We start from the raw sequence: 24,513 nt of genomic DNA, 5'->3' as shown, positions 1-24,513 counted from the left end.
ATCAATGGGAGAATGGATGGGGCCATGTACCGTACAATTCTGAGTGACAACCTCCTTCCCTCCGCCAGGGCCTTAAAAATGGGTCGTGGCTGGGTCTTCCAGCACGACAATGACCCAAAACATACAGCCAAGGCAACAAAGGAGTGGCTCAGGAAGAAGCACATTAGGGTCATGGAGTGGCCTAGCCAGTCACCAGACCTTAATCCCATTGAAAACTTATGGAGGGAGCTGAAGCTGCGAGTTGCCAAGCGACAGCCCAGAACTCTTAATGATTTAGAGATGATCTGCAAAGAGGAGTGGACCAAAATTCCTCCTGACATGTGTGCAAACCTCATCATCAACTACAGAAGACGTCTGACCGCTGTGCTTGCCAACAAGGGTTTTGCCACCAAGTATTAGGTCTTGTTTGCCAGAGGGATTAAATACTTATTTCCCTCTGCAGAATGCAAATAAATTCATATACTTTCCACAATGTGATTTTCCGGATTTAATTTGTGATGTGCTATCTCTCACTGTTACCAATAACCTACCCTTCAATTATGGGCTGCTCATGTCTTTGTCAGTGGGCAAACTTACAAAATCAGCAAGGGATCAAATACTTATTTCCACCACTGTATTTACATTTGCTGACTAAGCAGGCCAAGGCAGTGTACAGACTTAAGACATAAAAATAATAAAAGGGAAATACAACTGAGGATAGAAAAAAATCCTAAAACATCCATTACATTGAACAGTAGATGATCAAGTTAGACAACATAATAACAGGACACAAATCTTAGTAAAAATTATATGACAACACCAAAATAGCATTATCCACCAGTCCTTCCAAAAGCCTTCTTGAATAACGTTACATTTCTAATTTGTTGCTATCACGTTGTAAATACCATTTCTGGCTTGGATAGCTCCTTTACATCCTTATCAGCAACTATCCCCTCTCTCTTTGCTCCTCCAACCAGCATCCGCCCCTCTCACCCCCTCCCTGTTAATTATCTGCCCCTCTTTCCCCATCTCAGCTGTTCTCTCTGCTCCATTCATAATGGATCCGTTCTACAGATGCACCTGTGCCATTTCAGCCACCGTTTTTGGATTTCATCAGCTATTGTTGCTGGCAAATGGTTTTGTTTCTTACTTGGGCCACTGGCAAGCCATCGGAGTTGTGAGTATTTTTGTCTTTGCCACATTGATAAAACAAAAAGGCACACAACTGCTTACAAAAGTTTATAAAAAAACAACAACAAAGCAGTGGAATCAAATGCATTTATTGGAACAATACCCGACGTGGCCACGTTTTGCCCTCAGGTTGCGTCAGGGGTACAAACTATCAAAAATGTATAGAAATATATCATGCACACTAATGAGAACCGTTATTCCAAAAATCTAGTTCCACTTATCTGCTACTTCCAGTGCATATCAGTTCAGTAGTTCCAATGCATAGCAGTAGTTTGTACCCCTGACGCAGCCTGAGGGCAAAACGTGGCCACGTTGGTTTTTTTTTTGTTTTGTTACATTTGTACCCCGCGCTTTCCCACTCATGGCAGGCTTACATGGGGCAATAGAGGGTTAATTGACTTGCCCAGAGTCACAAGGAGCTGCCTGTGCCTGAAGTGGGAATCTAACGCAGTTCCTCAGTTCCCCAGGACCAAAGTCCACCACCCTAACCACTAGGCCACTCCTCCACTGTTGCTACTATTGGAGATTCTACATGGAATGTTGCTATTCCACTAGCAACATTCCATGTAGAAGTCAGCCCAGATCACCAATGTGGCCGCGCAGGACGTCAGACTCACAGAAACAGAAGCCTGCGCAGCCTTCTACATGGAATGTTGCTAGTGGAATAGCAACATTCCATGTAGAATCTCCAATAGTAGCAACATTCCATGTACAATCTCCAATAGTATCTATTTTATTTTTGTTACATTTGTACCCCGCGCTTTCCCACTCATGGCAGGCTCAATGCGGCTTACATATTGTATACAGGTACTTATTTGTACCTGGGACAATGGAGGGTTTTATTTGTTCCAATAAATGCATTTGATTCCACTGCTTTGTTGTTTTTGCCACATTGATGACAGCCTGAATGGTCAAACTGCATCTTTAATGTTGTAAAGAAGATCGGTGGCTTCTACTTGTATTGTTGGCAAAGATTGCAGTGCAATCTGGGTACATAGTCAGGGCTAAAATGTCCCTGGCTAAATTCCTTGCTTGTCTATGAAGACTCTGCATGACACCCACATTTTTCTATGCGCTCAAGAAAATAAACTTGAGACTCTTCAGCTGCCCTGAACCTGCCACACACTGCTTTTCCACAGTGCAGGTCAAGAAGAAATTGCTGTGCAGCCCCTGCCTCTGTGACTCTAGCAGCAGCCAGAGAGGAAGCACTGGGAAGCGGACTCCTAAGATCTGTAGGAAGACACTCTCTGAACCAATTCTGCACTCTCCCTCTTCTTTCTTTTTATTCTCCGGTTTGGGAGGCTCAGATGGAACCATACTGCCAGAAGAACCAAAGAGCTGGGCTTGGTTCTTGAGGCCACCAAGGGAGAGAGAGTGTCCACATGACTGCAGTCCCAATGCACGGAAATTAACACTGGAGACAAATCCTGAGAAAGCCAGGTCAACCGATTGTAGAGTGCAACACCAGAGACCAGGAGTCATTGCTGCACTACTTGTGTATATGCTGCCTTAGTCCCTCTCTGCAGCCATCCAGGAGAAACAACTTGAGAACAGCCTATCCCTATGGTTCCCTTGCATTAAGGATCTGACCACCGTCTGCATCAGCCCCAACAACCTTTTCTCCAGCCATGCTGCTTCTGGCTGATGTGCTGAACATCTTGCTCAGCCCGTAGACAGTGTTAGCCCCAAAGTTCCCAAACCTCACTCCTCTGGCCACAGCTTGTGAATGGAGACCAGTGGGGAAAGGGAAATAATACAGTGCTGTAGCTTTCTACCTCTTCTCATGGGTATCTTTCCATTTTCTTCTGTCTTTTTTTTTTCTTAACCAAGGGGGGGGGGGGGGGGCAGTCAGAGAAAGAACAACAAGAACCGCCTCTGCTGCATCCTGGAAATCTGGCCACCTGATTGGCTGGGTGGCTATCTGCCCAGCACCTTGCAAGGGAGCATCTGCTGCTCTTCAGGGACCTGGCCTCACAGTTGTCCCACGGGCCTGGAGTACTGTGGGTTTCATCCTTGGACGCTTGGATAGCAGCTGAGGCAGTGTGGAGGGTGTTGCTGCAGGACTGGTGGCCTCACTGGTTCCAGTTGGAGGCTCAGGCGCTTGCCGTGTGGGCAGTGCGTAATCCTGGCGAGCTGTCTGGATCCCCAGAAGCTGCTGCCTCCTGGATGTCCTGCTGCATCATGGTCCGCAGTGGTTGTCCGCATCCTTGTTGGACTTGAGCCCCTCACGCACCAGCTGTAGCTGCTTCTCTCTTGAGCTCTGTATTGTTGACTGCTTTGCGAATGGCGGTATATCAAGTCACAATAAAGTAAAATAAATGAACAGTAAAATGACCAAATATAAGCATAAATACAATCAATGAGGTCACTTGTGATCTTGGCGCAACCCCTTTGAAACATTTAACGTACTTAAGTTACAAGATTCTGGCTCTCGTTTATAGTTTTTAGAGAGTAAACAGGAGCTAATGAATTAGCCAGTCACTTTGCCTGGTGGGTCAATAGTGCCCCCACATGGTGTTCTTTAATACTTGCATGCCAAAAGAGGGCTTCCGGAGTTCATAGGGTGTAACCAGTATATTGAACATAGGAGCCAGCTCTGTGGGTGCTTGAGTACTCCCAATATTGAGCAAACTCTCTTATGTGTCCAGGGATGGGTAATTTCTGTTGGGTTTATAGCACCCCCGAATCATTTTGAAAAGTTGGCTCCTATGACATCGAACATGTTAACATGAACTTTGTAATTCTTTCAAAGCAGCCCGTGGAGACTGTTACTTCTGGACTCTCATCACTTATCTAGGAGCTAAAAGTAAATACCACTAATTTCACTCTACACACGTGACGGATTCAGATAACATTATTAGAATGACAATGTTACATTAAAATGATTTACATGAAAGCAAGAAAATTTACAAGGTCATAAGTCAGAAAGGAGACTGATTAGCACCAAATCCTCACCACTATAGGCTAGGAAAGACGGAGACTGCCCACTCAGTTCTGTGTCCGGCTCTCGGGCAGCGGAACTGCTGCCATAGCAGGTGACAGGGGATCCAACCGGCTTCATCTTAAACTGCACAGACCCATGAAGTGCTTGAGAGGACGGAACTGCATGCTGTGATCCCATGACATGGGGTGGGGGGGGGGAGCTGTATATACAAGCAAGCAGAGCAGTGCATGTGGTGAGCCTGTGAAGATGAGTGCTGGAAGGGGCTGTTTGCTCAGATTGAGTGGTGAGGAGGTACGGCTGGGTGGGCGGGGCAGGGCTGCAGTCTAGGAGCTCACTCAGTGTGTGGGTGGGACAATGTGCTAGAGGCATGAGGTACAGGGAGGGGCAGGGCTGCCACCACTGGGAGCTCAAGGTACAGCAGGTACTGAAATGCAGACTTGGGGAGGGGGGATCAGAGAGGTGGCCCTGTAGTACACGGGTGAGCGGAGGGTGTGCACTGTGTCTTCTGGGGGGGGGGGGGGGGGCAGTGAGCTGTGGAATGTGAGGCTTTGCATCTGGCTATATCTTGTTTCTGCTGAAGCTGCTTGGAAAGGAGTAGATTCCACCTTTCTGTGATGAATCATGCAAATGTAACTTGTAATATCTCTGGTGTGAGCTGCTGAATGAACCGTTTTCCAAGCACAGCAATAATATGTGCGCAGGCTGCCTCTGTGACTGTTTATTTAGCAGGTACCAGGGGTTCTGCTTTCCTTATGTTTTAGAGATCCACACATGGCTTGACCTTCTTGTGGGACACAGATATTATATAACATGATTCAATGCTTTCAAGGCAAAACACCTGCTTGAAGTACTACTACTTAACATTTCTAGAGCGCTACTAGGGTTACGCAGCGCTGTACAATAAGTCCCATTACCTTGGTTAACTCTCTGTTAAATTCCTAAATCCCGCACTGCAGTGGTCTTCTCCAGTTTGTATTTTCATGGCAAGATGAATGGAAAAACATTCCCCCGTGTGTCCCTGTGCCAGGTACTCTGCGTTGACTTAATTATCAATATCCAGCTGAATCAACACTTGGAACAGATACAAGAGTCTGGCATGAACTCGGAAGGCTTGAAAATTGATATGCATACAGTCTAAAGATAAACATTTATGCTGGCATGTGATTTTTTTTTTAAATTTCTTAAAAGCGTTTCTCTGCCTTTTTTTTCCCTACCTCCTGCGTCAATGCTAGTTTTCTTTTTTTTGATGGCCATCTTCAGTCTGGTACAGCTTCCAAGGAAAACATAAGAGTAGCTATACTGGGTCAGAGCAATGGTCCATCTACCCAAGTATCCTGAGTATCCGATAGTGGCCAATCCAGGTCACAAGTACCTGGTAGAAACCCAAATAGTAGCAACATTCCCATGCTACCAATCCCAGGGCCCCCAATGTCTATCTCAGTAACATATGGACTTTTCCTCCCACAACTTTGGAGAAGGTGCATGGAACAGCTCCTAGCCCAAAGGGCCACTTGATGGCAGTGATCATGATCAGACTTTATATCAGCTCTGGAGTAAGTACATACAGGAAATCCAATACATTAGCATTTAACTTTCAAAAAGGAGACTATGATAAAATGAGAAGAATGGTGAAAATTTTTTTTAAAGGAGCAGCTACAAAGGTCAAAAATTTACATCAGGCAAGGAAACTGTTCAAAAATACTATCCTGGAAGCCAGGCCAGTTATATTCCACGTATTAAAAAAGGAGGAATGAAGGCCAAATGATTCACTTCTACTTGTTTTACAACACTCAGGATTTTGTAGAACTCAATCGTATCTCCCCTCAGCTGTCTCTTTTCCAAGCTGAAGAGCCCTAACCTCTTTAGCTTTCGTCATGAGAGGAGATCCTTCCCCTTTATCATTTTGGTCGCTCTTCTTCGAACCTTTTCTTCTTCCGTTATATCCTTTTTGAGATACGATGCCCAGAACTGAACACAATACTCAAGGTGAGGTTGCACCATGGAGCGATACAAAGGCATTATATAGTTCTTGGTCTTATTTGCCATCCCTCTCCTAATAATTCCTAGCATCCTGTTTACTTTTTTTGGCCGCCGCCACACACTGGGCAGAAGATTTCAGTGTATTGTCTACAATGACACCTAGATCTTTTTCTTGAGTGCTGACCCTAGAATCAGGTAACTGATTCAGATTATTTTTGCCAATGTGCATTACTTTGCATTTTTCCACATTAAATTTCTTCTACCATTTGGATGCCCAGTCTTCTAGTTTCCTAAGGTCTCCCTGCAATTTTTCAGTCTTGTGTTTTAACAACTTTGAATAGTTTTGTGTCATCTGTAAATTTAATTATCTTGCTTGTCATTCCCATTTCCAGATCATTTTAATAAGTTAAATAGCATTGGTCCCAGTACATATCTCTGCAGCATTCCACTATTCACCCTCCTCCATTGAGAAAAATGGCCATTTAACCCTATCTTCTGTTTTCTGTCCAACAACCAATTCATTACCCCCAACAGAACATTGTTTCCTATTCTCTAATTTTCTCCGGAGTCTCGCATAAGGGACTTTTGTCAAAGCTTTCTTTAAATCTCGATATAATACAGTACATCAAGTGGCTCACTTTTATAGATATGTTTATTGACGCCTTCAAAGAAGTGAAGCAACTTGGTGAGGAAAGACTTCCCTTGGCTGAATCCATGTTGACTCTACTACTACTTAACATTTCTAGAGCGCTACTAGGGTTACGCAGCGCTGTACAATTTAACAAAGAGAGACAGTCCCTGCTCAAAGAGCTTACAATCTAATAGACAAGTGAACGGTCGGTCTGATAGGGGCAGTTAAATTGGGGCAGTCTGGATTCACTGAACGGTAAGGGTTAGGTGCCGAACCCAGCATTGAAGAGGTGGGCTTTAAGCAAAGACTTGAAGACAGGCAGGGAATGAGCGGAGCCTGGAGTTGGCGGTGGCGGAGGGTAGAAAGATAGTGAGGGGCAGCAGACTGAGTGCATTTGTAGGTAAGAAGGAGAAGCTTGAATTGAATGCGGTATCTGATCGGAAGCCAGTGAAGTGACCTGAGGAGAGGGGTGATATGAGTATATGTGTGTATATATATATATATATGAGTATATATGACTCTGTCCCATTAAACCATGTTTATCTATGTATTCTGTAATTTTATTCTTTATAATAGTTTCCATTAGGTGTGATGGATTGTATGAAAAATAGGCGCCGTCAGAAGTCCATTTGGGGGAGCAGTCACTCCCATTGTTTCCCACAGCATAAATGCACAGGAGACAGGTCTCTCAACTGAAAGGAAGTTCTGGAATGAGAGGGTATAAGATGAAGTTGAAGGGGGGTAGACTCCAAAGAAATCTAAGGAAATACTTCTTCACTGAAAGGGTGGTGGATGCGTGGAAAACCTCCGGGTGGAGGAGAAAAGGACTATCTGAATTCAAGAAAGCAAGGGACAGGCATGTGGGATCTCTTAGGGAGAGGAAGAGATAGCAGTCTAGGAATCTGCACTCTCTAGACGCTCAATCTAGTGCCCCCTTCTCCACGCAATGCTCAATCTATAAGGCATTCTGCCTTTTCTTTTTTGGCTCCCTGCCTGTGGAATTCGCTCTCTCCTGATACCTGTGGCTTACTAACTTTTCCCCTTTTTAAGGCGGCTTTGAAAACCCACTTGTTTGAGCAGGCTCTCTCTTTTAACTGATTTTTGAAGTCTTTGGGTACACTAACCTGCGAGTGGGTTGCAACAGCTCTTACAGATATTTGAAACTTATTTGTAATCTTTTTTTAAATCTCTATATTTTTTAAACATCTTTATTGTCGATTTGTTTGTATTGTAGACTCTATCCTCAAATCTTACAACGTTCCTTTCTCTCTCTATTTTAGCCTGTACACCACCTGGACCTTGCTGCTCTCTTACCTTCCCTACCACCCATGTTACAGTTTCCCTTCTCCCTTAGTACTGGTGAGTAACTTTAACTTCAGTACAGAGGAGCCTTGGTGCCCACATATGTAGAAGCCCTGCTGATCCCGCTCCCACTGATGCATACGCAGGTCCTTTGCATTTGTGGGTTCCAAGGCACCCCTGCACTGAAGTTACTTGCCAGTACTAGACTGGGCCATGTACTTTTCTTCAGTCTCATAGGACCTGAAGAGAGATCTGCTTGTCTAACTGCGCGCTGAGGATCACTTTTAGTAAACAAAAATTTCAGGTTTCTTTAAATTCATCTCTGTGTTCAGTTATTTAAGGTTCAGTAACATTTTACCTGGTTTTATTAAATAAAAAGTGTTCCGTTTCAGGGAGTTTGCCTAGCTCACCACAACACATATTCATCTCTGTGTTCAGTTATTTACGGTTCAGAGACATTTTGCCTGGTTTTATTAAATAAACAGTGTTCCATCACCCACTAGACTTGGGCAGCTGTTAATACGTCCATAGAGTTCCTCTCATCAAGAAGAGAGGAACATCCTGTACAGATCAAGATAATTTAGCAATACTTCAGGCCAATAAAAGTTAATACATGTGGGAAGTACTTTTACAACAGAGGAATAATTAATAAGAAACCCCCCCCCCCACCTAAGTGTCTATTTTATAAAAACAAATTAGCTTTTAACTGCCTTTATCCAAGAGGCTCCTACACAGAACAGAGAAAAACTAAGGCAAAGACCATATTGTCTATCCAGTTTGTACATCCATGTAATCTATTATCCCTTTCTCTCCCCTAGTGATCTCACCTAACTGTCCCAAGCTTTGAGTTCAGTTACACTGGGAGACTGTCACAAATTCACCACCCTTTCCTGAAGGAGCATTTCCCAGTGTGTCCCCTTTCACCTTCATCCCATGTGCCCTCGTTCTAGAGCTTCCTTTCAACTGAAATTCCTTTCCTATGCATTTATGCTGAAGTATTTAAGCGTCTGTATCGTATCTCCCCTCTTCCACCTTTCTTCCATAGTATACATATTGAGATCATTAAGTCTGTGCCCATACTCTTCATGATGAAGACCACTAACCTGTTTCGTAACCACCCTCCGGACCAACTTCATCCTGTTTGTACACACAATAATCCCCAGCAATGCACAAAAGCTCTCAAAGTTACACCTGATTCAAGGAAAGTGCAAATATGCGCATGAACGCTAATGTGGGGACACAAGTTTTTTTTTAAATAAAAAAAAACAAACAGGTATGCAACAGTTCCACCCAAAATGCAGACGTCAGGTACATCTCAGGCAAGCAGTTGGCACATGTACTTACATACAACTGTATAAAAGCCACGTCCACATGTAGAACATGACTTGCATATAGAAGATGCTTTAGGAAATTATAGCTGGTGTGGTTAAAAGGGAAAATCCTTTTTCAACATTACAAAATAACAGTAAAAAGGTCTTGCATTCACGTAGTCCAAGGCAGCAGGTGTGGGAATAGAAAAGTCCATGTATGGGTAGGCAAATGAACTGCAATGATAAGTGATTCTCATCAACAAACCAAACTTCTGTAACCGTCTCTACTGTAATATGTAATCCACACTGAACCTACCAAAGGGTGGGAAAATGGGGGATACAAATGCAATATATAAATAAGTAAATGAATGCAGGTTAGGGGACGTCAAACTCCATCGCTGGCCGTCTTCAAATGTAAGCTAAAAGCCCACCTTTTTGATGCTGCTTTTAACTCCTAACCCTTATTCACTTGTACAGAACCCTTATGTTATCATCCTGAATTTAATATTCCCTTATGTCTTGTTTGTCCTGTTTGTCTGTCCTAATTAGATTCTAAGCTCTGTCGAGCAGGGACTGTCTCTTCATGTTCAAGTTTACTGCGCTGCATACGTCTAGTAGTAATGCTATAGAAATGATAAGTAGTAGTAGTAGTGTTTGGGATTCTAGAATCTTGCTACTCTTTGGGATTCTGCACAGAATGTTGCTACCTTTTGGGATTCCGGAATCTTGCTACTCTTTGGGGTTCTGCACGGAATGTTGCTACTCTTTGGGATTCCGGAATCTTGCTACTCTTTGTCCTTATCCCTTATGTGTGCTGTTTGTCTGTCCTAATTAGATTGTAAGCTGTGTCGAGCAGGGACTGTCTCTTCATGTTCAAGTGTACAGCGCTGCGTACGTCTAGTAGCCCTTTAGAAATGATAAGTAGTAGTAGTGTTTGGGATTCTGGAATCTTGCTTCTCTTTGGGATTCTGGAATCTTGCTACTCTTTGAGATTCTGCACAGAATGTTGCTACTGTTTGGGATTCTGCATGGAATGTTGCTACTCTTTGGGATTCCAGAATCTTGCTACTCTTTGTCCTTATCCCTTATGTGTGCTGTTTGTCTGTCCCGATTAGATTGTAAGCTCTGTCGAGCAGGGACTTTCTCTTCATGTTCAAGTGTACAGCGCTGCATACGTCTAGTAGTGCTAGTGTTTGGGATTCTAGAATCTTGCTACTCTTTGGGATTCTGCACAGAATGTTGCTACTCTTTGGGATTCCGGAATCTTGCTACTCCTTGGGATTCTAGAATCTTGCTACTCTTTGGGGTTCTGCACGGAATGTTGCTACTCTTTGGGATTCCGGAATCTTGCTACTCCTTGGGATTCCGGAATGTTGCTACTCTTTGGGATTCTGCACAGAATGTTGCTACTCTTTGGGATTCTGGAATCTTGCTACTCTTTGAGATTCTGCACAGAATGTTGCTACTGTTTGGGATTCTGTATGGAATGTTGCTACTCTTTGGGATTCTGGAATCTTGCTACTCTTTGTCCTTATCCCTTATGTGTGCTGTTTGTCTGTCCTAATTAGATTGTAAGCTGTGTCGAGCAGGGACTGTCTCTTCATGTTCAAGTGTACAGCGTTGCGTACGTCTAGTAGCCCTTTAGAAATGATAAGTAGTAGTAGTGTTTGGGATTCTAGAATCTTGCTACTCTTTGGGATTCCGGAATCTTGCTACTCTTTGGGATTCTGCATGGAATGTTGCTACTCTTTGGGATTCCGGAATCTTGCTACTCTTTGTCCTTATCCCTTATGTGTGCTGTTTGTCTGTCCTAATTAGATTGTAAGCTGTGTCGAGCAGGGACTGTCTCTTCATGTTCAAGTGTACAGCGTTGCGTACGTCTAGTAGCCCTTTAGAAATGATAAGTAGTAGTAGTGTTTGGGATTCTAGAATCTTGCTACTCTTTGGGATTCCGGAATCTTGCTACTCTTTGGGATTCTGCATGGAATGTTGCTACTCTTTGGGATTCCGGAATCTTGCTACTCTTTGTCCTTATCCCTTATGTGTGCTGTTGCTCTGTCCTGATTAGATTGTAAGCTCTGTGGAGCAGGGACTGTCTCTTCATGTTCAAGTGTATAGTGCTGTGTACGTCTAGTAGCGCTATAGAAATGATAAGTAGTAGTAGTGTTTGGGATTCTGGAATGTTGCTACTCTTTGGGATTCCGGAATCTTGCTACTCTTTGTCCTTATCCCTTATGTGTGCTGTTTGTCCTAATTAGATTGTAAGCTGTGTCGAGCAGGGACTGTCTCTTCATGTTCAAGTGTACAGCGCTGCGTACATCTAGTAGCGCTATAGAAATGATTAGTAGTAGTAGTGTTTGGGATTCTGGAATGTTGCTACTCTTTGGGATTCTGGAATCTTGCTACTCTTTGTCCTTATCCCTTATGTGTGCTGTTTGTCCTAATTAGATTGTAAGCTGTGTCGAGCAGGGACTGTCTCTTCATGTTCAAGTGTACAGCGCTGCGTACATCTAGTAGCGCTATAGAAATGATTAGTAGGGACGCCCTCTATTGGAGGCAGGCGAAACCTATGGAAAATTGTGGCGACAAACAAGACGAGGGCTCTCTCTCTCTCCTTAGAAGTTTTCAAGGACGGGTCCCCTGGAGAAGCCAACCCGAGGGTGCAACCAATGCAGTGAGGAAACCGGAAGCAGCAGTCCCCGTTTGGTATCCCTCCCTCGCTCTCAAAACTCCCCACGTCCCACTTGGCAACCTTGTTGTCTTTTCTCCAACCTCCTCCTCCTTCCTTTTCTTTCACCCCCACAACCTTCCTCCTCTGACGCAACTTCCGGTTTCCCAGCAAGGCAGGGCGGAGCGTAGTCCAGGGAGAGAGAAGTCGTTGCGTCAGAGGTGGGCGGGGCGCTGGAGAAGGAGAACGGTGGATGGCGTCAGTGGCGGGGGGACCCGACTCAGGAGAGACAGCTGGAAGGTAGGATCGATGGGGGAGGGGGGAAGATCTGGGGTGCTGGGCAGTTGGGAGTCCAGGACGCCTGTGACTTGTTATCTCTGTATCATAGTGTGAAGGGCTAAGTTGAGATAAGACATTCACACATCACAAGCAGGGGAAGAAGACAGGCAGGTACATGGGATCATATTGTCTGATGTTTATAATCTGCAACTTTTTCTTCAGGAAAAGGATGGTGCATGTATAGAAAGAAAAAAAAAAAAGCCATAGCAGAGCAAAATTGGGAATTCAATGCATGGCTGCTGATAGGTTTGAACTTAATGTTGCTAAAACCCAGGTTCTTTTTCTGTCACCAACTAAATCTGACTTGTTTTTCTAGTTTTTTTTTTTTTTTTTTGCTAGAAATAATTCTGAAATTCTTCTCCGTTAATATGATTGCCATAATATTCCTATGCACCTTATCTGTTATATATACTCTATTCCATCAATGTGATTGTTGTTGTATTATATTGTAAGCCACATTGAGCCTGCAAATAGGTGGGGAAATGTGGGGTACAAATGCAGCAAAATAAATAAGAATGTTCAATACAGATTCTTTTTGAAATTCAGTACCTAGGTGTTCTGATTGATTTCGCTGCGTTTCCAAGGTCACTTAAAAACATACTATTAAAATTGTTGTTTTTTTTTAAAGCTACGTCTGCTTTGCAGAATACTGTCTTTTGAGAATTTTTGTAGAATTTTACAGTTTTGTTCTTCCACATTGTGACTACTGCAGTTTATTGCTTGTTGATCTTCTGTCATATATCTTGAAGATCAAGTATGCATATGTGATATGCACCTTATGCTATGAGTTTATCTTGTTGGGCAGACTGCATGGATCATACAGGTCTTTATCTGCCATTATCTACTATGATACTGAAAGCTTTGCAAATTGCTCAAAACTCTGTTGAACGTTTAATATCGCATATTTGAAAATTTGACTGTATAGTCTTAATACTTTATTTATTTTTATTTATTTATTTAACACATTTATATCCCACATTTTCCCACATAGTTGCAGGCTCAATGTGGCTTACACAATACTGTAGAGGTAGGTTCCGGTTCAGTAATAGAAATACATAGAGGCATATTTTCAAAGCACTTTGGGAGGCTAAGTTCCATAGGTTTCTATGGAACTTTGGGAGGCTATGTGCTTTGAAAATGAGCTTGATAGTATAGTAGTAAGCATGTAAGAAACATCAGTATAAAACACAAAGAAATAAACAGGGGATGGTGATAGAAGTCTACTACGGTCCATATTTTGCTGTGTCACAGGAAGTAAGAAGTTAATTTGGGTCATGGGGGTAGGCCGTCTTAAACAAGTTGGTTTTCAGTAGTTTCCTGAAGTTAAGATGGTTATGGATAGATCTCACGGTTTTGGGCAAAGCGTTCCACAGTTGTGTACTTATGAAAGAAAAGCTGGATGCATAAGTTGATTTTTATCTAAGTCCACTGCAGTCTGGATAATGCAGATTTAAATAAGTAAGGGATAGGCTGCTACTGTTTCTGGGTGGTAGTTTTATGAGGTCCAACATGTATCCAGGAACTTCACCGTAAATAATCCTGTGGACGAGAGTGCAAACCTTAAAGGCAATATGTTCCTTGGTGGGAAGCCAATGCAGGTTTTCACGAAGGGGTTTGGCACTTTAAGATTTTGGTTTTCCGAATATCAGTCTGATATCTGCTTCTCTTAGGGCCCTGTTTACTAAAGTGCGTTAGTGTTTTTAGCGCACCTACACTTAGCGCATGTAGGTGCCTAAAGGGATACTGTAGGCACGTACATGGTTAATGTGCGTTAAAAATGTTAACGCGCCTATAACGTTGCATAGTAAACAGCTTAGCTTGTTTAAGCCAATTCGAAATCTCAGGTCAGTGGATAAAATATTTACTTGAAATTCCGAGCTTTTGAGCAGTTAAGTTTTCTTGGCCTTTGCTTATCTGTCTTCCAAGTTATTGGTCCAAAATTATGGAATTTGCTTCCTTTAGATTTACACAAAATTGACTGTAACGCAGTTTAGGAAACATCTTAAGACCTATTTGTTTCAGAAACCATATTGACAGGCTATTTAATTTAGCCTGGAAGGAGCCTGGATAAAGCTTTCATGCTGTTTTATGTGGTATTTTATGTTGTTCTTAATTGTGTATGTTTTATTGTAATCCGTTGTGAACAGTGGAATGAGCGGAATATAAATTTTTAAAAAAGAAAATCATCGGTTCGTGGAATCTTAGCGGAGATTGGGTGGCAACTCCGGTAATTGGAAACAAAACGGGAGCTGGGCAGACTTCTACGGTCTACGCCCTGATCGTGACTGAATAGATAGGGATGGGCTGGAGTGTAAATTTTAAGGGGCTTCTACTTTAGCTTCAGAACTTTTAGTACAAGAAAAGTACTGGGCAGACTTCTACAGTCTGTGCCCTGAGAGCGGCAAGGACAAATCAAACTCGGGTATAAAGTATCACATACCATGTAAAATGAGTTCATCTTGTTGGGCAGACTGGATGGACCGTACAGGTCTTTATTTGCCATCATTTACTATGTTACTATTATTGGTTTTCAAGGGAAAAAGAGAGTTAAGTAGAGAAGATAGTGGTGAAATGGGGCTTGAACAAGAGACTGGATGGGTCAGGGAATTGTAGCAGGTGGGGATGAGGTGGTAATTATTTGACAGAAGAACCACACTCCACAAGCAAACACCAAATGAACAACACAGTGGAGATGGGAGATGATGGAAGTAGCAGGAAATATTTTAATAACAATTTCCTGTGACTTTCGTCATATCCACTGTGTTGTTTGTGTGGTAATTATTTGCCAGTTGTTTCTCCACGTATTATTACCACTGCTTATCATTTGTATAGTGCTACTATCCTGGGGAGGTAAATAAAGTTAATTTACTCAGAATATCTGATCTCTTATCGGTGGCATTTAAGCCTTGAATACATTATGAAAGATCTGTGAATTTTGTATAATTCTCCTGATCTGACATTTTGGTTCCAGCATTGGAACCAGCCGTATCCATACATTGTGTAGAACCTCCTTGGGATAGTGCGAGGAACAGTTCACCGTATCCATCCATAACGCCATGCAGAACCTCCCCAGGGGAGTGCGAGGAACAAGTCACTGTATCCATCCGTAACACTGTGCAGAACCTCTCCGGGACAGTGGGGGTAATGGTTCCTGTGCTCAGGCCTAGCTCTCTGATACCTGCTTGTCTCAAGCAAGGCTTCATTAATAATTAGAAGTTAGCTAGCAAAACACAGTTTAATTTCTGGTACAGGGCCAAAGACCCCACCTGATCTTTTGGTTCTTTTTACTTTTTCTCAGGGATCTACTACTACTACTACTATTAAACATTTCTATAGCGCTACTAGACTTACGCAGCACTGTACAAATCAACATGAAAAGACAGTCCCTGCTCAACAGAGCTTACAATCTAAATTGGACAGACGAACAGACAGCTAGGGGTGGGGAAATTGCAGTGGTAGGGGTGATAAGTGAGGGTGTTGAGTAAGAGAGTCATGGATAGGAGTCGAAAGCAGTAGCAAAGAGGTGGGCTTTAAACCTAGACTTGAAGACAGCCAGAGACTGAGCCTGACGTACTGGCTCAGGGAGTCTATTCCAGGCATAGGGAGCAGCGAGATAGAAGGAATGGAGCCGAGAGTTAGCAGTGGGGGAGAAGGGGGACGACAGGAGACATTTACCCAGCGAACGGAGTTCACGGGGAGGAGTGTAGGGAGAGATGAGAGTGGAAAGGTAATGAGGAGGTGCGGAGTGGATGCACTTGTAGGTCAAAAGGAGAAGTTTGAACCGTATGTGGAAGCGGATAGGGAGCCAGTGAAGCGACTTGAGGAGAGGGCTAACGTGAGTATAGCGACTCTGGCGGAATATAAGACGCGCAGCAGAGTTTTGGATAGATTGAAGAGGAGATAGATGGCTGAGCGGGAGACCAGCGAGAAGCAAATTGCAGTAGTCTAGGCGAGATCTACTCTCTTGTCTTCAGCATCTGCACAGAGGTTGGTCCATACAACTGCCACCCTTTCCACAAAGAAGTGCTTTTGGGTCTGTTATCTGAACGCCTTGTCCTCTTCTGGAGCATTTTTACCTTTTGGCAGAGTTTATAGCTTTGTGTTTTCTGAATGAATGTCCTTAAATCTCCCCTGGCACCCAGTTGTTTCTCCTTCCCTTTAAGGTCTACATATTTGGGCTTCGGACTTCCTTTATCTTATCTAAAATCCATTTGCACGTGCAGGCTCCAAAATTGTCAGGTCTGCATAGTGACCTGTAGACAGGCATTATTGTCTCCCCCCTCCTCCCCCCAAAAACAGCTTATGGCTTTTCTCCACATCTGTTTTGCTTGGGCCACTCCTCCTATTCCCCCCTTTCCTCAGACTCTACTTTTCGTAGGAATTTGTGTACCTCCACCCTTGTGGTGGTTTGGTTTGCTTGTTTGGGCCACTACCAGGGGTGGACTGACAGGTATGTGGGCCCCCAGGCAATAAGGATCATGGGCCCTTAACCACCTATCTAAAGTGATTAAACTAGATGGAAGCTAAGGGAGAGTGGGCCCCATAGGAAACAAAATGAGTGTCCTCAGGCACTGCCCTGTTGTTCCAATGGTCAGTTCATCCCTAACCACCACCTTATCAAAGTGTTTGATTACCTTGGTCGTTGGACAGTATCGCCCAAGATCTCTCTCGCTCCTGTTTGGTGCATGAGTATCGCCCCCCCACTCCCCCAATTGATTCCACTGAAAATCATGGACTTGGTAAAGTATGTCATAGTATAGAGTTGGGGGTGGGCTTTGGGAGGTGTGCCCCCTCCCAAGTGTTGTGGGTGGTAATGCTGAATCGGCCCCCCCTCCTTCTACTGCCAGTATGACTTGCTTTCCCTTAATTTTCCTCCCTCCCCGAATAAATAGGCAGAACATACAGTTGATCTGCCTTCTAGCACTCTGCTTCAGCGACCCAGTTGTCCATGATAGCCTGGTTTCAGTCTGCTTAGCTTTATTCCATCCTTCCTCACTGTCTCCCCTCTCCAATCGATTCAAAACTCTGCTGCCCGTCTCGTCTTCTGCCAGGGTCGCTTTACTCATACTACCCCTCTCCTCAAGACCCTTCACTGGCTCCCTATCCGTTTTCGCATCCTGTTCAAACTTCTTCTACTAACCTATAAATGTACTCACTCTGCTGCTCCCCAGTATCTCTCCACACTCGTCCTTCCCTACACCCCTTCCCGTGCACTCCGCTCCATGAATAAATCCTTCTTATCTGTTCCCTTCTCCACTACTGCTAACTCCAGACTTCGCACCTTCTGTCTCGCTGCACCCTATGCTTGGAATAAACTTCCTGAGCCCCTACGTCTTGCCCCATCCTTGGCCACCTTTAAATCTAGACTGAAAGCCCACCTCTTTAACATTGCTATTGACTCGTAACCAACTTGTAACCACTCGCCTCCACCTACCCTCCTCTCCTCCTTCCTGTACACATTAATTGATTTGCTTACTTTATTTTTTGTCTATTAGATTGTAAGCTCTTTGAGCAGGGACTGTCTTTCTTCTATGTTTGTGCAGCGCTGCGTACGCCTTGTAGCGCTATAGAAATGCTAAATAGTAGTAGTAGTAGTCATTTATTTGTGGGTAACAGAACTAGGGGGGGAAAAAAGGGAATGTTTTTAAAGGAATACAAACAAGGGACTATTTCAACATGTGAAGCCCTGCGTAGAAATCCTGCTGCATGCAGTCTCTCGGTGTAAGTATTGTTGAATGCCAAGAAAGACATAACGAAAGCTGCTTGTTTGTTCACGCTGAGCTGCCAGGTTACAGACAAACTGAAAGTGGCCGTGATCTGACCAAGTTTCTTTTCCTGCAGCTGGTGAAAACGCTTGCAGAAAAGATCAGTGGGGATTTCTATCAAGAAAGTACCTGCGTCTACCATTTGACCTGCTCTTCCCAGAATGTTTTGGAGCAGAAGAGGTCCTGCGGGGGAGGGGGTACAAGCATGTTAAATAGCCTGACAGCCCCCCCCCCCCATCTTACCTTTATTTAGCAGTCTTATTGAGTAAAAGTACAGTTAGAAATATGCTTCAGACTTTTCTGATATATCTGCACTGCTCAGAGCTTCGATAAATGAGAGGTGTAGCAGAGGAACTGCGGAGGCGGTGTCAGTGCAGCAATTCAAGTGAATTATAAACTGAAGAATTACTCGGTTGGATTCTTTCATACCGGTAATAATAAGTTGATATTTTGAGCAGTCCTAGTGAATGGTGCTCCTGTAAGGCCTGTTTATTTAGTTACTAAAATCCATATGTCATTAGATTTATAAAGCTCCAGGTGGCATTCACAATAATAACATGAAAATTACAATATTCAAATAAAGACACCGTTAAAACATCAAGGCAACCGTTAAAACATCAAGGCAACCATGTGTAAGAGCAATGAAAAACATAGAGCCTGCGTTAATGGTTCTCGATGCAGTAATGCGGCCAAAGGAACTGGTAGCACAACTTGATAAGAGGCCCATAGGAAACAAAATATTTAATGGTACTAGTTGAAAAACCAAAACATCACCAGTGCAGCTAAATAACCCACAGATCTAAACAGACACTCATGCGGATCTCGTTCCTAAAAAGCTGATCCTCATCCAAATATAGTTTTTTTTTTTCTGAAAGATAAAAAAGTTCTTGAAGTCTAACTCTTTGTTCATAGAATTCATGTGAAGGAAGAACTGGACTGCAAAGCCACAGCCCGATGCTCCTGGGCAGACAGAGCAGGCCCCCCCCCCTAGCTGAAGCCCCCCCCCAAAAAAACCTGCAGCACCCACCCCCCACGTGTGTAGGACCCCTAAAACGGTTACCTGTAAAGCCATTGGTGGTTCAGGGCAATGTTCTTTAATTTTGCTGGCCCAGGTGTGCATGAAAAACATTTTCCCCCTAATTCTGTATAAAGCACTCAAAATTGTTCGTGCAGATTTGGGCATGCGCCCAAATTGTGCACGCAATTTAATTGCTTAATGAGACAATTATCTCTGTTAATTGGAATTTATACACACATCTTTATAGTCACATTATAGTCCCTTAGCCTGTATTTGAAAAAAGGTTATCTGGTTTCTGCATATATGACCGAGGCCAGGTGTTCTGGTGGGGATGGATGTAGGCATGCATTGGTCAGTGCTGTGGCCTCAAAATCAGTGCTCCTTCAGCCCTTTGGACCCAAAGCAGCCCAGATTTTAAAATTAGTGAAGACCACTGGTCTATTGACTTCCAACCAAGAGACTGTAGCAGTTAGACTGCAAGTTTTTTTGTTTTGTTACATTTGTACCCCATGCTTTCCCACTCATGGCAGGCTCAACGCGGCTTACATGGGGCAATGGAGGGTTAAGTGACTTGCCCAGAGTCACAAGGAGCTGCCTGTGCCTGAAGTGGGAATCAAACTCAGTTCCTCAGTTCCCCAGGACCAAAGTCCACCACCCTAACCACTAGGCCACTCCTCCACCCAAGTTTAGCTTTCCCGACGTTTAATGTACTGATCAGGTACTCTGAGCTGGATGTCATCTACATATATATCAGAGTGTTGCAGAGTTTGATTTACGGAGATAATTGGACTAATGTGTACATTGAACAACAGGAGTGCAAAATGTACACGTTTGGCACCCTTGAATTTTGACTCTTCTCAAGGCAAGCACCATTCTGTATTTTATTGATGTGGATTTGCTCACACCTTTTTCAGTAGTATAGTACTTTGTGATTGGTCAGAAAAGATTGAAACTAATCCTTGGCTGTTCCTCGTATCCCTGTTGTAGCCAGCCTATTTTTCAAGAGGCTATGATGGCAATGTTGAATGCAGGTGAAAGGTCAAGAGCAACCTGAAGACATTGTGGCCTACATCTACTGCAGAGTGCATGGAATTGTGGATAGTAACAGATTTGAGTACCGTGGAACTTTTCAGAACCTTGATTGCTTTGGGACTTCATTGAGGAAGTGTATCAATTGATGATAAACTGGTATTTCAGTACATTTTCTCGGAAATAGTAGATTGGCATCATGAGATATAGATTTGATGATAGGTTGCTTCAGAGGATCTGCAAATTTGCATGGGGACAGAGATTTGTTTCCTGTGTTTGTTAGAGCTAGCTCCTCTGTGGCTTGATGGGGAAGGATATAGCATACACTAACAGCGTTTTATAAACTTGAAGATGTGGCTGAGTCTGTGGTAGCCAGATAAGATGCTATCAATTTATTTGGAGGATACTTGTCTGTCTCGCTTTCTGTTTGCCTAAACTTAATAATAAGAAGATGACTTGCGTTCATATGATTGATGTATACTAAAACGTGGAAAATACCAAATCCTGATGCAGTCTGAAGTATCATCAGTGGAGATGGGCTGCCGAGGATAGGTTGGGTAAAACCTGAAAATGTTATGTACTTGATTCTCTGCTGTCTGTATCTACCACCTAAAATAGATGTTCTTAGTGGACTTGATCTCAGATTTATAGTGTTATGTTCTCTATTTAAGAACATAAAAATAGCCATACTGGGTCAGACCAGTGGTCCATCTAGCCCAGTATCCTGTTTCCAACAGTGGCCAATCCAGGTCACAAGTACCTGGCAGAAACCCAAATAGTAGCAACATTCCATGTTTCCAATCCCGGGACAAGCAGCGGCTTCCCCCATGGCTATCTCAATAACAGACTATGGACTTTTCCTCCAGGAACTTGTCCGTACCTTTTTTTTTTTTAACCCAGTTACGCTAAAGACTGTTACCACATCCTCTGGCAACGAGTTCCAGAGCGTAACTTCATTGAGTGAAACAATATTTTCTCTTATTTATTTTAAAAGTATTTCCATGTAACTTCAGTGAGTGTCCCTTAGTCTTTGTACTTTTTGAAAGAGTAAAAAATCGATTCACTTTTACCCGTTCTACACCACTCGGGATTTTGTAAACCTCAATCATATACCCCCCCCCTCAGCTGTTTCTTTTCCAAGTTCTTTAGCCTTTCCTCATATGAGAGGAGTTCCATCCCCTTCATCATTTTGGTTGCTCTTCTTTAAACCTTTCCTAATTCCGCTATATCTTTTTTGAGATAAAGCTACCATAATTTTATTTATTTATTTATTGCATTTGTATCCCACATTTTCCCACCGTATGGCAGGTTCAATGTGGCTTACATATTGCTGAAAAGGCGGTTACAAAATTTAGATTTGTAGAAGTCTAGTACATAATACAGAAGTACAATAAACGCTTAGGCTGATATATTAGCATATTGTGAGAGAGGTTAATATTATTGTTTTCCATTTCTGAACTTTTCGTGATGTATGGTGGTGTGGGATTAGGCAGATCCAGGGGGGAAAAGACTTCTTGAAAAGATGTGTTTTCAGGTCTTTGCGTAGTGCGTTCCAAAGTTGTGTGCCTATAACGAGAGGCTGGCGGCATGTGAAGATTTGTATTTTATACCTTTGCAATTGGGGTAGTGAAGGGTTAGGTAGGTTCTTGCTGTTCTCGTCACGTTTCTTAATGGTAGATCAATAAGTTCCGTCATGTAATCTGGTGCGAGTCCGTAGATGATTCTGTGGACTATTGTGCATATTTTGAATGTTACATGAGCGTTAATAGGAAGCCAATGTAACCTTCTTAGGAGGGGTTTTGCGCTTTCGAAGCGTGTTTTTCCGAAGATGAATCTGGCAGCCGTGTTTTGTGCTGTCTGTAGTTTTCTTATGATTTGATCTGTGCAGCCTACGTAAATACTATTGCAGTAGTCTACATGGGTTAGCACCATGGTTTGGATCATGTTGTGGAATGAATCCCTGGGAAAGTAAGGTTTTATACGTTTGAGCTTCCACATAGTGTGGAACATTTTCTTGAATTGAACGCAGTAGTCAAGGTGAGGTCGCATGGAGTGATACAGAGGCATTATTCTATTCTTGGTCTTATTTCGCAACCCTTTCCTAATAATTCCTAGCATCCTATCTGGGTTTTTTTTTTTTGCCGCTGCCGCACACTGGACAGAAGATTTAAGCGTATTGTCGACAATGACACCTACATGTTTTTCTTGGGTGCTAACCCCCAAGGTGGATCCCAACATCAGGTAACAATGATTTGGTTTATTCTTCCCAACGTGCATCACTTTACACTTGTCCACATTAAATTTCGTCTGTTATTTGGATGCTCAGTTTTCCAATTTCCTAAGATTTTCCTGTAATTTTTTTACAGTCCGCATGTGTTTTGTGTTTTAACAACTTGGAACAGTTTTTGTCAGTTGCGTATTTAATCACCTCATTTGTTGTTCCCATTTCCAAATTATTCATAAATGTTAAATAACATTTGATCTCAGTACAGAGCCCTGCAGCACTCCATTATTCACCCTCCTCCATTGATCAAAATGTCCATTTAACCAATTCCTAATCCACAACAGAGCATTGCCTACGATCCCATTAGTTTTTAATTTTCTCAGGAGTCTCTTATGAGGAACTTTGTCCAAAGCTTTCTGAAAATCTAGATACACTACATCAACTGGCTCACCTTTATCAACATATTTATTCATGCTTTCAAAGAAATGAATCAAATTGGTGATTTATTTATTTATTGATTGCATTTGTACCCCACATTTTCCCACCTTTTTGCAGGCTCAATGTGGCTTACAGAGTATGGTTATGATAAAGTCGTTACATGATTTAAATACAGTAGATCATAAGCTGAGGTATAAGAGGATTTAGATGGAAAGGTGTTAGGTAAGGTCGTGTGAGAGGTGTTTTTGATGTACTTGGGTGATTTAAGGAATGATTTGTTTAATTGAGGATGACTTTTGTAGGCTTTGTTGAAGAGATGTGTTTTCAAAGCTTTGCGGAAGCGGGTTAGATTGTTCATGGTTTTCAGGGCCTTGGGTAAAGCATTCCAAGACTTCTCTTGGCTGAAACCATGTTTGTGTATGTGTTCTGTAATTTTATTTTTTATAATAGTTTCCGCAGTTTTCCCTGTACTGAAGTCAGGCTTACCAGTCGGTAATTTCCTGGATCACCCTTGCAAGCCTTTTTAAAAATCGGCGTTACATTGGCCACCCTCCAATCTTCAGGTACTGCAGACGATTTTAATGACAGTTTACAGATCACTAACAGTAAATCAGCAATTTCATGTTTGAGTTCTTTCAGTACTCTGAGGTGCATACCGTCCAGTCCAGGTGATTTACTATTCTTTAATTTGTCAATTTTGGCTCCGTACATCTTCCAGGTTCACAGAGATTTCTTTCAGTTCCTTCGCATCATCATCCTTGAATACCATTTCTGGTACAGGTAAATCTCTTCCATCTTCTTCCGTAAAGACCAAAGCAAAGAATTAATTCACTCTCTCCGTTGTGGCCTTTTCCAGAATGTTGCCCAGTTCCTAACAGGGCTCTGCATAGAGAAACACAGACTACTTTGAAGCATTCCATGTGCTGGACCTGAACCATAATACTGCTATTTTTATTCTTAATTTCTCAACTTTCTGGCTACAGGTTTAGTTACCTGATATATCTATTCTCTGGACTTTATTGCTCAAGTATTTTGTCCAGTGAATCTGTATTATAGTGTACTTCTCTGTCTTCTAACCCAGACTCCCAAAAAGACAAAAAACAATTCTCTCCCTTTCTACCTTGCTCTTATAGTAGTGAGCATAGGTTATTCAAACTGTTTCTTGTCCCTGTTATCTCTAGCTGTAGCATTCTAACGTTGGCACCTAATCACAACACCTCTACTCAGGAAATCTAGACTACCCCAACTTGACATTTCGTCCTTTAGATTGTAAGCTCTTTTGAGCAGGGACCGTCCTTAGTTATTAATTTGTACAGCGCTGCGTAACCCTAGTAGCGCTCTAGAAATGTTAAGTAGTAGTAGTAGAAGAGAAGGCAGGTGAGTTCACAGGGAGTGATGACGAGCCCATACGCCAGGCCCCCTCCCTGCCCATCTTCAAATCCTTACTCAAAGCCCACCTCTTCAATGTCGCCTTCAGCACCTAATCACAACACCTCTATTCAGGAAATCTAGACTACCCCAACTTGACATTTCGTCCTTTAGATTGTAAGCTCTTCTGAGCAGGGACCGTCCTTAGTTATTAATTTGTACAGCGCTGCGTAACCCTAGTAGCGCTCTAGAAATGTTAAGTAGTAGTAGTAGTAGCTACTATACAGTGGACTAGCTCTGCCAGGTTTATTTTCCATTGCTACCGGT

The 24,513-nt window shown here is 42.9% G+C and overlaps 1 protein-coding gene across 2 annotated transcripts in view; it reads left to right on the top strand.

Annotated features, from left to right (window-relative positions):
• Positions 1 to 12,231: 12,231 nt before the first annotated feature.
• Positions 12,232 to 24,513, top strand: part of KIAA0513 (KIAA0513 ortholog) — a 183,909-nt gene continuing 171,627 nt past the window's right edge. Inside the window, exon 1 of one of the 2 annotated variants that reach the window (XM_030204555.1) lies at positions 12,232 to 12,305. The gene's annotated coding sequence lies outside the window, so the exon portion shown is untranslated. Of the gene's footprint in view, positions 12,306 to 12,401; positions 12,456 to 24,513 lie in introns of those variants that run through there. The other variant, XM_030204557.1, reaches the window with a different exon arrangement.

Source organism: Microcaecilia unicolor, chromosome 5 (genome assembly GCF_901765095.1).
Source record: "Microcaecilia unicolor chromosome 5, aMicUni1.1, whole genome shotgun sequence".
NCBI lineage: Eukaryota > Metazoa > Chordata > Amphibia > Gymnophiona > Siphonopidae > Microcaecilia > Microcaecilia unicolor.
Note: the sequence above shows the minus strand (reverse complement) of the source record. Positions and strands in the feature narration are given on the sequence as shown.